This window comes from Protopterus annectens, chromosome 17.part0 (genome assembly GCF_019279795.1).
Source record: "Protopterus annectens isolate FY-2018-M chromosome 17.part0, PAN1.0, whole genome shotgun sequence".
In the NCBI taxonomy this organism is placed as follows: domain Eukaryota; kingdom Metazoa; phylum Chordata; order Ceratodontiformes; family Protopteridae; genus Protopterus; species Protopterus annectens.
In genome coordinates this window covers 235,632,172-235,644,370 of record NC_056751.1, presented here as the reverse complement: position 1 = coordinate 235,644,370, position 12,199 = coordinate 235,632,172, and the positions used below count along the sequence as shown (strand labels likewise).

Here is a 12,199-nt window from a genome sequence, read left to right as displayed (position 1 = left end):
ATACTTCAAGCAATTTGGACAGTTTTCTTGGTTCCCAAATTGATTTTACTGCTCCATATGCTGGAATTATACCAGCCCGCGATATGACATCATCACCCAAGTCCATATGAGATAGTCCTTTGGTACCAGCATGAGCTAAGTCATGATGATAAATCCATGAAGCATCAACTTGGCCTACCGGATTGGCAGGCTTTTTAACCTCTCGAACGTTCCGAATTTTTCCTTGAGGTAAAGCAGATGTATGTTGGATGGCTGGGACTAAATAACCTAAGAAACCGCTACCAGACCAGTTTTCCGGTAGCCATTTATAGGCCTTTCTTCCGCGTATAAAATAACAGTCCTGCACCAGGGTGGTAACGTTTGAAGAATGGTCACTGCCCGTAGTTATGCCATGGAATATGGCAAGAAATACGATATTGCATGAACCAAGTAATGAGGCATTTCTCAGTGTTGGCTGAATGGCATCAAATGAGACTCGACAGCCCGAGGCTATACAGCTTCCTTCTGTATAATTGCACTGGTATTCGATTGTCGTGTTGCAGACATTTTGTCCCATTTTTCGAGTCCAATGATGTTGACTTGATTAATTTCGTCAGAAACACAGAGTGCCATTGCGATGGAGAGAAAGTTGTAATGCAGTAGATTTACCGGATGTAATGTTTTCAGTGTTGTCAAGTAAGCTAGTCCATGTATCAATGATACTTGGTGGAGCCACAGCCAATGACAATCCCCCATGTACGGAGGGAATGGCAGTGCAGATCCAGCAGTTAGAAACGTTGAATGTAGAAGCATAAACATATTTGATTGCTTGGTAGGTGTTGAAAGGTGGGTGCCAAATAGCTCGCTTGGTGTGATGTGTCAGTGGAGCAGGAAATAAAAATGGCCACATTAAATATAACAGTACAACAAGAATGACCACCAAAATGGCTGTCCAATATTTTTGTGGAAATGGTTGTTGAGTCTGGGTAGTGTCAGAAGTTTGGAGTTTTCCATAAAGGTTGGGCATCGTCAGGTACCGGAACAGTTCTACTTTGAGTACGAGTAGCAATGGGAGGAGAATCTGGAGGTGAAAAAGATAAAGGCTGTTGGTCTTCGGATGGCACAACTTTTTTGACTTGTGAAGTGTGTATCCAGGTTGGAGATCCTTGCAGTCGCCCAGCAGATGACGTTATTAAAAGAACCAGGAAGGGCCCCATCCAGTGCGGCTGGAGTGCTGTTTTTCTAGAGAAGGACTTAACGTAAACCCAATCGCCTGGTTGTAGGGCAGTTGACAGGAAAGGATCTGGAAGATGTTGAGCAGCTGCTACTTGTCGATGGTGAAACTGTAGGAAGGAAACGAGAGATTTGCAGTACAAGAGAATATCATTATCAAATGCATCATATTCAGAAAGGGGTGGTGGCGGTGTCATGGGCATACACTGAGGGCGACCCATGAGAATTTCATGTGGGGAAAGACCTTTAGTAGGATGCAGTTGTGTTCGCATAGAAAGTAAGGCTAGTGGTAAGGCCTGCACCCAAGTTAAGCCTGTTTCTGAAGTGTCTTTAGCAAGTCTAGTTTTCAAGGTCTGATTCATTCGTTCAGTAATACCCGATGCCTGTGGTCTGTACGGACAATGAAATTTCAAAGTGATACCTAACAATTGTACACAATGATACAACTAACTTAGCAGTAAAATGCGTTCCACGGTCAGAGTATATTTGACAAGGAACACCAAAACGAGGTATTAATTCATAGCACAATTTTTTTGCAACTGAAATGGCATAGTTTTTAGCACATGGGTAGGCTTCTAACCACGCCGAAAAAATATCAACAACAGTTAAAACATATTTAAAACGATTACAAGGTGGGAGTTCAATAAAGTACCACTGCACGACACAAAATGGTCCCATTGGTTTTGGCACCAGTTGAGCGGGAGCCAGAGTGCCTTTTGAAATATTATGCTGTAAATATATGGAGCACGTGCTCAAAATATGTTGCACAGAAGCAGAAAGTCCTGGGGCGAACCAGTCCTTCTGGATTTGTTTGATTAATGCTTGTACCCCTACATGAGCTGGCAAATATGCTTTTATGAGAGAATTTAAAATAGATATGGGGCAAATTAATCTGCCATCAGGATGCTGCCAAATTAAATCGGAGATTTTAAAACAACTGTGGGCCAGCCATGTTTTTCTTTCTGATTCCGATGCTTCACTTTATAAAGTTTTTAAAACAGTAGTGTCAAAAGTAACCATTTGTAAGATAGGCTGCAGAAATTGTACCTGAACAGTGTTTGAAAGAGCAGCCTGTTTGGCAGCCCATTCAGCCATGTTATTTACCTTAGCTACTAGGGAGTTGTTGGACTGGTGAGCTGCACACTTGACAACAGCAGTTTTACAAGTTAATAATAAATCCTGTAAGAGGTGATCAGTATACAGGTAAAGTTTAATCGGTGCCCCAGAGAATGTCAAAAAAACCCTTTCCTTCTACAAGGTACCAAAATCATGAACAACACCATGGGCATAACGTGAATCAGTATAAATAGTAACAGAGCTGTCTTTGGCCATTTTACATGCATGCGAAAGTGCCACTAATTCTGCAGCTTATGTGGAAGTGCCAGGTGGTACTTGTCCGGTTTGTAAAACCTCAGATGACGAGCAGACTGACCAGGCAGCCTGGAGTTCACCAAGATTATTTCGTAAACAGGACCCGTCTACAAAAAGAACTAAATCAGGATTAAGCAAAGGAACATCTTGCAAGTCTAACCTGGGAGAAAGAACAGTGTTAACTACAAGCACACAGTCATGTGGTTCGCCCTCGTCACTAGTTGGAGTCATTGAAGCAGGGTTTAGTGGTGGGCAACGTGTAATTTTAACAGCAGGATTACTTAATAAACTTAACTCATATTTAGTGAGGTGAGCATTAGAAATATACTGTGTTTTTGTTAGTAACGCTTGCACCGCATGAGGTACTGCTAGTATAGTGCCATGACCTATAGTCAATGGTGCTGCCATATCAATCAAAACAGCAGCGGCTGTCACCGCTCATAAACAGGGTGGATAGCCAGAAGCAACAGGGTCTGAGTGCTGTAATATGCTATAGGTCGATAGCCCCCCGTGCGCGCTTGCGCTAACAGACCCAGGGCAGTCTTGTTTCTTTCACAACAGAAGAAAACAAAGGGTTTAGAATAATCTGGGAGCCCCAGTGCAGGTGGGTTTATTAGTGCCATTTTAATAGCCTGAAAGGTGTTTTCATGTTTAGGGGACCAAGGCAGAGGATCTGTAACTTCCTTTTTTAAAAGCTGTAACAGAGGGGCTGAAATTTCTGAAAAATTGAGCACCCACTGTCTACAATAACCTGCTAGGCCGAGGAACCCCCTGAGTTGTCTCTGAGTTGCAGGGCGGGGGGCAGTCTGAATGGAGGTAATTGTACTTGGAAGTATTTGACGTAAATCCATAGACATGATGTGTCCCAGGTATTGTACCTTTTCTTGACAGAACTGCAGTTTACATTTATTTATCTTAAAACCTCGTTCAGCTATATATTTGAAAACTAGAAGTGAATCCTGTATACAAGACATAGTATCTTGTGAAGCTATAAGAATATCGTTTGCATATTGGACCAATACTGAACATGGTGGTAACTGTAAATCCTGCAGCTGTCTGTGCATCTCTCTAGAGAATAGGGTTGGAGATCTACATAGCCTCGGGGTAGTTGGGTCCAAGTATACTGTTGGCCCTTATAAGTGAATCCAAATAAATACTGACTATCAGAATGTACTGTGATAGAGAAGAAAGCTGATGAGATATCTATAACCTTAAAACAATGTGCTGAAGCTGGGATACAGCTTAAAATCGTAGCTGAGTTTGGTACGATTGGAAAAACAGGCAAGACAGCTTTATTGACTTCTCGCAAGTCTTGCACAAACCTGTAAGCTTGTTTACCAGGTTTTCTTACTGGTAGAATTGGAGTATTACATGGACTTGTTGTAGGTACTATAATTCCTTGTTGTACCAAGGCAGAAATGACGGGGGCAATACCAGATGTAGCCTCTGCCGTCAAAGGGTACTGTGGTACCCGAGGTAATTTTGCTCCGGGTTTTAAGGTTATTTTTACAGGAGTGGCTGAAATCAGAAACCCAACATCATTATCATGAGTGGTCCATAGATGAGAGGGTAATGAATTTAAATGCTTATTATTATCGAGGTCAGACTGCATACATATTCTTTGCAGAGTGACAGTTTCATCCAAAGTAGCCAAAATACTATTTTGTTTATCTGAAGGTACTTTTAAATATACTCCTTCAGCTGTGCAGAAGATGGTTGCTCCCATCTTACAGAGCAAATCTCTCCCCAGTAAATTTAAAGGTGCTGAAGGCCCTATTAAAAATGCATGATTGTCTTGTAAAGGTCCCAAGGTTACTGGGACTGGGACGGTTTCAGAATATTCAATAGGAATACCAGAGACACCTACCCCTCTAGTTGTGTTATTGGAGAGGGGGACATTTATTGCTGCTTCGCCAGCTAACATAGATTTGGTTGCCCCAGTGTCAATTAAAAATGGGTATGGTTTATTTTTGACAAGTAACATAACATGGTCCATCTTGATCCACAGGGATAAAAGCGCACAACTGCTGTTGTCTTTGTTTAGGGAACCTTCATTGTGATGGCTGCCGATTGGATGGGGTCGAATTAGAATTCCACTGAGGTGACGTATCACTGGGTGGGGCAGGTTGCTTAGCCAGATACGGACATTAATTTCTCCAGTGGCCTACTTGGCCACAATTGAAACACTCCGTCTGATTATTATAGTTTTGGGGTGGGGCTGATCGTGTTTCCTGCCAGTTATGTCTATTTTGGTTTCCTCCTCCTTGGCGTACACCTCTCCCTCTTCCCCGTCCTCGTCCACCCCGTCCACACTTCCCAAAGGCAGTACACATCTGAATCTGCGCTTTAACCAATTTTTCCTGATAGTCCTTTTTTTCCTATGCTAAGTGGTCGGAGAGGTATTGCACTTGTGTGACTAATTCATGCAATCCAAGACTAGGCCAGTTTAAACATATTTCCTTTAGCTTATCCCGTACTTGTGGGCGTAGCCCATCTACGAAGGCAGCCGACAATCCACTCTGTGCTGGCCCTTCGGTGGGTTCTGGGTAACCAGAATAAGCCTCAAAGGCTTCAGTGAGACCATTTAAATACTCATCCACAGGTTTGTCTTCTTTTTGAAGAAATGACTTGATTTTGGACCAGTTGGGTGTGGGTGGGACTATTACTGTAATAGCATCTGCTATACGCTGTCTGACCGCTTCAAACCCATTATCTCCTTGTGCATCATGTTTTAGAATCTGAGTAGGGACATTAGCATGGTCCCAAATTCGTTTAATCAGATCAGCCGGTATGGCATACTGAAGAACTGCCCTGACTTCTTCTATTGTAGGATTTTGTAAACAAATATGTCCCGCCAGCACACGCTGGAACTTAGCTGGATTAGTACGGATAGGTGGTAGTGATTTGGTAATGGCTTGAAAATCAACCGCTGACCACGCCCTAGGTACTACAATGGTCGGTGGTTCCTGTGCACTTCTAGCATGGGCTGGGTTAGATACCTCCCTCAAAGGTAACAATCTGTCATCATCAGATGATTCCGATTCTGAATCTGGATTAAATTTATCTGGCCCAAAATATCCATCCCCCCTGTCAATTATAGCGGGGAACTGGCCAAAATGCCTCCGTTGGTGTAAATGTCGCTTGCCTTTTCCTTTATAATAGGGTTTAGATATAAAGTACATTACAGCTTTTGCTTCTTTGAGTCTTACTACGAGTTCTTGGTCCCTCTTTTTTTATCGCTCGTTTCTGGATCAGATTCACTAGACTGACTGTCCGTAGCTTGTTCTCTCTCTCTAGTGGTGGAATCTTTAGTGGTGGAATCTGGCTGCTGTGTTTTGGCTCCTTGTTGAGCGAGGGGGTGCAATCGGTGGTGGGGGAAGCCAGGCATTATCGTCTTCTGACGATTCAGTTATTTGCAATTTAGCTAATTCCTTTACAGGATAAAGCCCCTTAAAGGGTGGGTCCTTCAAGCATTTACTGTTTACCACATCTAAATTACTAACAGTGTGTTGTAATTCCCTCAATTGCTCTTTTAATTTTTGCTGATTATCTTTTAGACTATTAATAACCAAATCCTTTTCTCTTTCTTTCGCCTCTGCCGTCCAATCATTAAATGCTGTCCAGCACAACCCTGGTGTTCTTCTCCCTTTTTTTCTTAACTTTCCTTGGAGATCAAGCAAAATATTTTTATTAAAACTACCATTTTCTGGAAAGGTGAGTTTGCCATCACCCTTAGTGAGTGCGACCCACTGACTTATAAACATACAACTGTCCCAGGACACACGAAAATACATATAACCAGCTGGTGTACCTCTTTCTGGCTCCTTTATGGTTCCCAGACTTGCTCCCATTTTCATACAATAAGCTATACTGTATTATTTTTACAGATTTAGCTGTGACGTTTTGCAGACGTTGTTTTCCCCACTCTCGTATCTCCTTTCACTCTTATGTCGCCAGTTTTTCGTTTTAACCCACTCTCATACTGCACAATCAATAACAGAAAAGAAATGCATGCCACTTACCTCAAAACAACTCAATGAGAGGAATCATTACATTTCTACAAAGTTATCAATATTAAATTTTAAAGCAGGCGAGTACAGGAAATGAAAGAAACACTGCCAGAATAGAAATTTCTGTCATGGGCCCTTTCACTAACAGTATTTCGTTCAATCTCCAATTGCCACAGCTGTTGTCAATTCAGATCCGAGTAAACGGCACCAATTGTTGCATTTAGCATTTTACCTTAAATGAAGACAAGACAATTCTTCCTCTCTTTCAGTGCTATTTATTACACACGTGTTGGAGCCTCATGTAAAGTAGCAGGGAGACTCCCCGAACGAAGGAATGCATAGGCTTATATGCTGGTAATACTGCTGACAGTACAAAAATATAAACGAGACCAATTAAATTAGTACAAAAGACAATTAACCAATCAGTGGTTTACCCGTAGGCTTAAAGCAGTTCACATTACTACATCTCTAGGCAGAAAACGAAAATCGGATGCACTTCCATATAAGGCACATTTCCTGCTTTCAAACAGGCTCTTGTTTCTCAGTACTTTTCCACTAATCACAGTTTACTCAGAATTCGCATTTCTTAATGCATGCAGATTGTCACATACTCAATTTCCTTAAGCACATACTTTGGCCTTTCATATTCTACAACATCTTCTTATATTTCTCTTTAAATGTTATCCACCATTCTGTCTGATTCTTATAAGAAAATCTCATGGTTAAATTATCCTAATATAATTTTACTATGGTTTCCTGACCATCCTTGTTCCACTCTTTTTCACTGATTCTCTTAATACCCTTCCCTATCTTAATATAGTCTTTATTTTCATCTATCTCAGTCCATATTGCTAAATAATCAAAAAAAAAAAACTGTCACTAGTATTTGTTCTTTTGTAACCCTTAGATTATTTTCTGTTGTCAAAAACTATATCTGTGTCTAAAATCTTCCTCTCTGGTATGAATTTTTACTTCCATTCCCACATTTTATCGTCTCTTCCATTTTTTTGTCAGTCCTATATTTTTGCTTTTCATTCCTTAAATTACAATGAAAATCTTTTTACTATAACATAAAATAACTTCTCCCTTTCTTTGTATAGCACATATGCATATGTTGCTGTTATTCTACACACTTTCTTTTCTCCCTAAAATCTACTACCATCAAATTAACTAATTTAACTGTACTATAGTGTAGGATTTTTATTCATTTCCTATATAATACAGCAGTTCCTGAACAATTTTCATGTCCCAAATTCCATAAAATACCACCTGACTACAGTGTTCTGTTTGTTCTCTTTTTTCTTCATTTAAAATTCTAATATATTCTAGTACTATTATATCCACATCACGCTTATTACACCATTCTATTACTCCAATTTTCCTAACTATATTTTTAATACTATTATTGATAGTATTTTAAGATTATTTGTTTATCTTCTTTCTATTCTGCTGGAAATTATTAGAATTATAAATTTCCTTTATTTTTAGCTTTTATTCCTAATTCCCCAAATTTTCTTTTCCTGTCTTTAACTCTTTTCCCAATTGTATTTTTCTTCTTAACCACTTGCCAGTTTGTCTTCTTCATCACTGATCTCTATACCACTCTCCCTTTCTCCCTCCCCTTTTTGCATTTTATCTAAATTTTCTTCTTGATGTGTCTTAACTACTTTCTCGTTCCTCTATTTGTTGTTCTAATTGTAAAATTTCATTTTCATTTCTATTTTGTTGTTCTGTTTCACATTCTAACTGCCTATCCTTCTCATAATCCATCCATACATGTCCAATTTGCTTACATTTATAATACATTTCTTTACAGTTTTTTTTTTGAATTATGATCAATTTCCCCACATAAGTAACATATTTTTTTTATCACAGTAGTTCACAAAATGTCCTTCTTTTCTGCAAAAAAAAAAATAAAAATGTCCTTGGTTGTCCCCAATACTTAACAGCTCTTTTCCCATCAAAATTGATTACACTTGGAATATATATAATTTTGACATTTTCCATTTTCAAAATCCCATTACCATCCCATGCACCTATCCAAAGTCACTTATCAAAAACTTTCAAAATGTCTTTTATCTCATTGTAAAAATTCTTAAGTAAATATTTATAATGGTTTCTCTTTCAGTCTCTGTTCGAAATGGTATGTTGATTTTTTTTTCTGTGCTTCTTGGAAAAATGTCTTAACTACATAATTGTACCATGGATAAATATTTTTCTTGACATACTTTTTTTAGAAAAGCCTCTAAAACCTCAGCATTTCCAAAGAAAATGTCACAATATGTCTCTGTTTATTTGAACAAATGCTGTTACCTTCTGTGCCTTTACGACTAAGTCACAACTATCGTGTCCCAAACCTCATACCCATCCAACTCAGTTTCTTCTTTACTTTGAATTCTCACCACATGCTTCTTATTTTCCACTTCTGTTTTCTTATTCTCCTTTTTTTTCTTCATTTTGTGTCCCTACTTTTTCTGCAAACAGTTTCTTCATCCCTTCTTCTCTGCTGCTCAACTTCTCCATTATTTCACCCCTTGAAGCTTCCTTTCCTGTCTCCAGTTTATATCATCCCGCAACCCTCTAGACTGGAGGGTTGTAACTATAATTTCTCCCTCTCTCCTCTACCCTTCATGTAACTCCTTTAGGAAGATTTCTTTGCACTCTTCCATCCGTTTTTCAACAACCTGAACATTTTCTTCTGTTGTAGAACAAAACATTTCTGCAGAACTGGTATTCACCTCAACTCCACTTCCTTCTGTTGCCATCTTTACGCACCGTTAGCCATATGCACTACTCGTGCCGTAACAGAGTAGGGAAAGTTCCCTGATGCACTGGCCAAATTCCCCTAGTAGTGTAAATACCATCTCTGGTCTCCACTGAAAAGAGGCCACAAGCCTAGTGGGACTAATGTGGTCAACAAAGGATGAGTAAAATACTTAGGATTTCCTGAGTAGTCAGTCTTAATCCCTTTACCCCTCATCCTTCTACTTAATGCCTAAAGGTTTGACTGTGTTCCTAATCATCTTTTGTGTTTGACAAATTTCCTGTCTTACATCTTTCTTCTGTTGACTGCATATTAAGTCATGTATCCTTTGTTTGTATTTGACACTAACTCTTGCAATACACTTTATTAACTTTCTCTTCAAAAATCTAACCAGTATATCTCTATATCAACTTCAAAACTATAAATGTAGTTTGTGTGGCTTTTCCAGTGTCATGGGCATGAAAACTTTGATCTTCACATTTAGATCTTTTCAAAATACATCCTCAGGTTTGTTTGCCTGCCCAATTCTTTGTCACTGAATGATGTGACTAAACTTTGGCATTATCCAACAGCCTCCAAAGTCTTTTACTTCCTCATTTACTGCCATTGTCAGATCATGTAATAGTACATTCATCCCTATTTATTTTAAAACTGAAAGTGCATTATGTGAAATGTTCAGCTATAAAATACTGCTGCCATCTAACCATCCACATCTCCAGATTCCTAAATCTTTGTCTAGATTTTTCACTGTTCAAGTCATGAGCAAACATATTAAACTTTTTGGAAATACCTGGAATTAAATAGTGGTCAGAACATACCTGTCAATAAAAAATGTTCTGGGATTTTTTGAACTGCTAAGTAGGAAAAAGATCTGGGAGTATGTGAGCACAAACACACGCACATGCACAGACAAGGAGTACAAGCACCAGTTAATAGTACGCAGAAGTTTGGAAACATGAGTAAAACAACATTACTTCAAATGAACGCAAAAAATGGAACAGCTTAAATGAAAATGAAAAGTATGTTTTGTTATAATGAACTTAAATACAAATTTAAAAGACTTACAATAATTCCAAAATAATAAATGAAAAAAATACTGAAAAGGAAAGATGAAACAAACACAAAATATGGCCATGGAATCAGGCTTGGTATGATCAGACTTTTGTGTACGAACTGATTTTTCTAGGTAGCGTGGTATAATTGTGGCTGTTGCTGCCACCTCACAGTGCTGAAAGTTTTTTAGTTCATTTTTGGTGGGGTGTTTCCTGTGAATTGTTTGCATGGGTTTCGCCAGGATCACTGTTTCATTCCAAACGTATGCCAATAGATTTGCCCATGTGTACACTTGTTATGTATATGTATCCTTTGGTGGATTGACATCTGGACCAAGATTGGATTCTCTTCTGAGAATTCATTGAAGTGCCTTGCTCGAGCCATATGGCACATGCTAGAAAGGTTCTTCTCTCACAACATATACCCATTTATGATTCAAAGACATGGTAGCCACAGTGAGGTGAGACCTCATTAACAATTAATTTGCATGTCTGTTGAATCACATTTACTACTGCAGTGTGCTATTCCGCATGTTGCAGTGGTAAGCTGTTGCTTGTGTAGGCAGTGGCAGCCTCCAATCACTCTCTCAAACACACAAGTACACAAACACATACCATCGTCCCTGTTCTTGTTCCTACCCTATCTGCCCTCCCGTGGTTTTCCACACCCTTGAAACAGTTTGAGTGCTAGTTGTGGCACTTAAATATTAAGCTGTGGTGGTCTAGTTTATCCTCACACTGTCTGATCCCCATACTGCCATAATTGCCAAGTAAGCCCTAGTGTCTAGCGCATCCCCCCATCCCTGATCCCTGTAATACTGTGGAAGCCATTATGATACTTTAACAGTAATAACTCGCATCTAGTGTTTCCCCCCACCATGTTTGTCTTAGGCAGTTTAACGCTGTCATTTGGCTATGTTCAGTACAGCAGTGTGGGGGTGGATGACTTGATCTACACGGCAGAGCAATTTCTTGAATTGCTCAGCAATGTAGATGCTTTCCTGGAGACTGTTCCAGGAAGCTAACACATGGCTGATTAGCATATGCCTCTCCCCCCTTAAATTCATTAGCATTTAGCATGGCCTTGGGACAATCCCTTTGTGGTGCTGCTTGTCTTCATGTTAGAGGACCATGTTACACCATGAAAGAACAGTTGCTGAAAGGTGCAGAGACATGTACACAGACATACTGTGGTACCTTAATGAATTTGACCATCTGTGTTACAGAAGAACCTGACCTCTACAAAGCTAAAGTGCCTTTCTCACTTTTTCTATGTCTTCTCCAAGTGGTATCCTTTCCTGCAACTGTTCTCACTTGCCTCTTCTAATGTTTTGATACTAGTCTGTATAATGATATGCTGCTATCCCTGTAGCACAGGCCATGTCAGTCACTATGGCTACATCTTATCTGTATAGCTCTGCTAAGCATGATTCTATTTTTCCATCTTTGTTTTGACATTGTAAAAGGGTTCTTAAACTAAATGTTGTAGTGTATTGTTGCATTTGTAAATATATATTTGTTTTTTAGCATATCCTTGTATCTGTAAATATGTTTTGTTCAATTCTTCTGTGACCCTATTCAGCCGGGCTCTGCCTGCAAATGGTCCATTGAAATCAGTGCACTACCCCGGTAAACAAATATAGATAAATAAATACAATTGCTGAAATTCAAGTGACTCACTGTCTGACTGAAATTTGATGTGAGGGTTGGTCTTTGTTAGTGGTTGTTTCCTGCACCTTGTGTGTATATGTAAAATATTAATCTGTGATGCACACTTCACTTTTTTTCTT

General features: G+C 39.4%; 1 protein-coding gene across 1 annotated transcript in view; it reads left to right on the top strand.

Annotated features, from left to right (window-relative positions):
* Positions 1-12,199, top strand: part of HSD17B4 (hydroxysteroid 17-beta dehydrogenase 4) — a 1,616,359-nt gene that overhangs the window by 318,609 nt on the left and 1,285,551 nt on the right. The window lies entirely within an intron of this gene.